Source organism: Durio zibethinus, unplaced genomic scaffold, assembly GCF_047325235.1.
Source record: "Durio zibethinus cultivar Kanyao isolate XHJ-2024 unplaced genomic scaffold, ASM4732523v1 HiC_scaffold_391, whole genome shotgun sequence".
Lineage (NCBI taxonomy): Eukaryota > Viridiplantae > Streptophyta > Magnoliopsida > Malvales > Malvaceae > Durio > Durio zibethinus.
Window position 1 is genome coordinate 312,501 of NW_028323014.1, and position 5,000 is coordinate 317,500.

Sequence of the window (5,000 nt, forward strand, 5' to 3'; positions counted from 1 at the left end):
TTCTATTTTTCACGATTTTCGAAACTTTTTGCGGTTCGGGATTTTTTATAATTTTTTTAGAAGGAGTTTTGGCCCCAAATTTTGTGGACGTGATCCTTCTATTTTTGTTGGTATGCACAAAAAAATTCAGCTAAAAACTCGAACCGGAGAAGATTTCGCGACCGTTTGAAAAAAGTGTCCCCGTTTCAGACACTTCAACGGCTACTGGCAGCAAACCTGTAAAATCTCAAACGCTCTTTAAGGGGGTGTGAGTTCTCAGAGGTTTGATGAGGGATAGGGGGCCAACACAAGGGCCAAGCACTAGCACCCATCGCACGTCATGTGCGCACACCCCCCCGGCCCCCCTCCCAATCGCCGGAACCCCAATGCCGCCGGTCAGGTTCTCCGGCGGTACTCCGGCGATGCTCCGGCGATGCTCCGGCGATGCTGTCCCGAGTGAAAAAAATGCGGCACCAGCACATGCTGGAGCCAAGCATGGGCACCGTGGCTCAAAATCGAACTTCGGCCAAGGCCTCGACCATCAATGGCACATGATGACGCATGGTGATGGCACATGCATCGACCATCATCGGCATAGGCTGCCCTTCGCTACGGGCACTTGCCTCGACCGCCATCAGCACAAGCTGGGCCCTGGTGTGGGTTGTTGCCTCGATCACCAGCGGCACATGCTGAGCCTTGGTGCGGGCGGTTGCCTCGAGCACCATCCGCAGACCCTGGGCCCTGGTGCGGCCGGTTGCCCCGATAACCATCGGCACACGCTGGGCCCTGGAGCGGCCGGTTGCCTCGATCACCATCGGCAAAAGCTGGGCCCTGGTGCGGGCGCTTGCCTCGACCACCATCGGCACACGCTGGGCACTGGTGCGGGCGCTTGCCTCGACCACCATCGGCACACGCTGGGCCCTGGTGCGGGCGGTTGCCTCGATCACCATCGGCACACGCTGGGCCCTGGTGCGGGCGGTTGCCCCCAGCACCATCGGCACACGTTGGGCCCTGGTGCGGGCGCTTGCCTCGACCACCATCGGCACACGCTGGGCCCTGGTGCGGGCGCTTGCCTCGACCACCATCGGCACACGCTGGGCCCTGGTGCGGGCGCTTGCCTCGACCACCATCGGCACACGCTGGGCCCTGGTGCGGTCGGTTGACTCGAGCACCATCGGCACACGCTGGGCCCTGGTGCGGGCGCTTGCCTCGACCACCATCGGCACACGCTGGGCCCTGGTGCGGCAGGTTGCCTCGACCACCATCGGCACACGCTGGGCCCTGGTGCGGTCGGTTGCCTCGACCACCATCGGCACACGCTGGGCCCTGGTGCGGGCGCTTGCCTCGAGCACCATCGGCACACGCTGGGCCCTGGTGCGGCAGGTTGCCTCGACCACCATCGGCAGCCTCGACCACCATCGGCACACGCTGGGCCCTGGTGCGGGCGCTTCCCTCGACCACCATCGGCACACGCTCCGCCCTGGTGCGGTCGGTTGCCTCGAGCACCATCGGCACACGCTGGGCCCTGGTGCGGCAGGTTGCCTCGACCACCATCGGCACACGCTGGGCCCTGGTTCGGGCGGTTGCCTCGACCACCATCGGCACACGCTGGGCCCTGGTGCGGGCGCTTGCCTCGACCACCATCGGCACACGCTCGGCCCTGGTGCGGTCGGTTGCCTCGAGCACTATCGGCACACGCTCGGCCCTGGTGCGGCAGGTTGCCTCGACCACCATCGGCACACGCCGGGCCCTGGTGCGGGCGCTTGCCTCGACCACCATCGGCACACGCTGGGCCCTGGTGCGGCAGGTTGCCTCGAGCACCATCGGCACACGCTGGGCCCTGGTGCGGTCGGTTGCCTCGACCACCATCGGCACACGCTGGGCCCTGGTGCGGGCGCTTGCCTCGACCACCATCGGCACACGCTGGGCCCTGGTGCGGCAGGTTCCCTCGACCACCATCGGCACACGCTGGGCCCTGGTGCTGGCGGTTGCCTCGACCACCATCGGCACACGCTGGGCCCTGGTGCGGGCGGTTGCCTCGAACACCATCGGCACAAGCCGGCCCTTGGTGCGGGCGGTTGCCTCGAGCACCATCGGCACACGCTGGGCCCTGGTGCGGGCGGTTGCCTCGACCACCATCGGCACACGCTGGGCCCTGGTGCGGGCGCTTGCCCCGAACACCATCGGCACAAGCCGGCCCTTGGTGCGGGCTCCTGGCTCGACCACCATCGGCACACGCTGGGCCCTGGTGCGGGCGGTTGCCTCGAACACCATCGGCACACGCCGGCCCTTGGTGCGGCCGGTTGCCTCGACCACCATCGGCACACGCTCGGCCTTGGTGAGGGCGCTTGCCTCGACCACCATCGGCACACGCTGGGCCCTGGTGCGGGCGCTTACCTCGACCACCATCGGCACACGCTCGGCCTTGGTGCGGGCGCTTGCCTCGACCACCATCGGCACACGCTGGGCCCTGGTGCGGGCGGTTGCCTCGACCACCATCGGCACACGCTGGGCCCTGGTGCGGCAGGTTGCCTCGAGCACCATCGGCACACGCTGGGCCCTGGTGCGGTCGGTTGCCTCGAGCACCATCGGCACACGCTGGGCGCTGGTGCGGGCGCTTGCCTCGACCACCATCGGCACACGCTGGGCCCTGGTGCGGCAGGTTGCCTCGATCACCATCGGCACACGCTGGGCCCTGGTGCGACAGGTTGCCTCGAGCACCATCGGCACACTATCGGCCCTGGTGCGGGCGCTTGCCTCGACCACCATCGGCACACGCTGGGCCCTGGTGCGGGCGCTTGCCTCGGGCACCATCGGCACACGCTGGGCCCTGGTGCGGGCGGTTGCCTCGAGCACCATCGGCACACGCTGGGCCCTGGTGGGTTTAGGCACATCTTCAAATTTCTGCCGTGCCAATGCCATTTTTATGGCTTGTAAATTCATACAATGGTCCCCTAAGCCTTCACGTGAAGTTTCGTTGGAAGATGACTCGTTTTCTATTTTTCACAATTTTCGAAACTTTTTGCGGTTCGGGATTTTTTAAAATTTTTTTATAAGGATTTTTGGCCCCAAATTTTGTAGGCATGATCCTTCTATTTTTGTTGGCATGCACAAAAAAATTCAGCTAAAAACTCGAAGTAGAGAAGATTTTGTGACCGTTTGAAAAAAGTGTCCCCATTTCAGACACTTTAACGGCTACTGGTAGCAAACCTGTAAAATCTCAAATGCTCTTTAAGGGGGTGTGAATTCTCAGAGGTTTGATGAGGGATAGGGGGCCAACACAAGGCCAAGTACCAGCACCCATCGCACATCATGTGCGCACACCCCCCCGGCCCCCCTCCCAATCGCCGGAACTCCAATGCCGCCGGTCAGGTTCTCCGGCGGTACTCCGGCGATGCTCCGGCGATGCTCCGGCGATGCTGTCCCGAGTGAAAAAAATGCGGCACCAGCACATGCTGGAGCCAAGCATGGGCACCGTGGCTCAAAATCGAACTTCGGCCAAGGCCTCGACCATCAATGGCACATGATGACGCATGGTGATGGCACATGCATCGACCATCATCGGCATAGGCTGCCCTTCGGTACGGGCACTTGCCTCGACCGCCATCGGCACAAGCTGGGCCCTGGTGTGGGTTGTTGCCTCGATCACAATCGGCACATGCTGAGCCTTGGTGCGGGCGGTTGCCTCGAGCACCATCGGCAGACCCTGGGCCCTGGTGCGGCCGGTTGCCCCGATAACCATCGGCACACGCTGGGCCCTGGGGCGGGCGCTTGCCCCCAGCACCATCGGCACACGCTGGGCCCTGGTGCGGGCGCTTGCCCCGAACACCATCGGCACAAGCCGGCCCTTGGTGCGGGCTCCTGGCTCGACCACCATCGGCACACGCTGGGCCCTGGTGCGGGCGGTTGCCTCGAACACCATCGGCACACGCCGGCCCTTGGTGCGGCCGGTTGCCTCGACCACCATCGGCACACGCTCGGCCTTGGTGAGGGCGCTTGCCTCGACCACCATCGGCACACGCTGGGCCCTGGTGCGGGCGCTTGCCTCGACCACCATCGGCACACGCTCGGCCTTGGTGCGGGCGCTTGCCTCGACCACCATCGGCACACGCTGGGCCCTGGTGCGGGCGGTTGCCTCGACCACCATCGGCACACGCTCGGCCTTGGTGAGGGCGCTTGCCTCGACCACCATCGGCACACGCTGGGCCCTGGTGCGGGCGCTTGCCTCGACCACCATCGGCACACGCTCGGCCTTGGTGCGGGCGGTTGCCTCGACCACCATCGGCACACGCTGGGCCCTGGTGCGGGCGGTTGCCTCGACCACCATCGGCACACGCTGGGCCCTGGTGCTGGCGGTTGCCTCGACCACCATCGGCACACGCTGGGCCCTGGTGCGGGCGGTTGCCTCGAACACCATCGGCACAAGCCGGCCCTTGGTGCGGGCGGTTGCCTCGAGCACCATCGGCACACGCTGGGCCCTGGTGCGGGCGGTTGCCTCGACCACCATCGGCACACGCTGGGCCCTGGTGCGGACGGTTGCCTCGAGCACCATGGGCACACGCTGGCCCTTGGTGCGGGCTCTTGCCTCGACCACCATCAGCAGAAGATTGCCCCTACGTCGAACACCATCGATACATGCCGGGCCTTGGTGTGGGCACATGCCTCGAGCTGGTGCGGGCGGTTGCCTCGACCACCATCGGCTCACGTTGGCCCTTGTTGCGGGCACATGCCTCGACCACCATCGGCACCTGCGCACCCTCGGTGTGGGATTTGCTTGTTTGGAAAAAGTGTCCCCGTTTCAGACATTTTAACGTCTACTGGTAGCATATCTGTAAAATCTCTAATGCTCTTTAGGGGGTGGTGGTCCGGCACCCCCTCTCCCCCCCCCACGGGGGGAGTAGGTGTGCGCGATGGGCCTCCCATTGCGTGCACCCCGGCCAACGTCCCTCGAACGAAATACAGGGCGTGCATGCCTTCCGGCGATTTTTGTCCGGCGACTGGTTGCTCCGGTGACCGGCAGG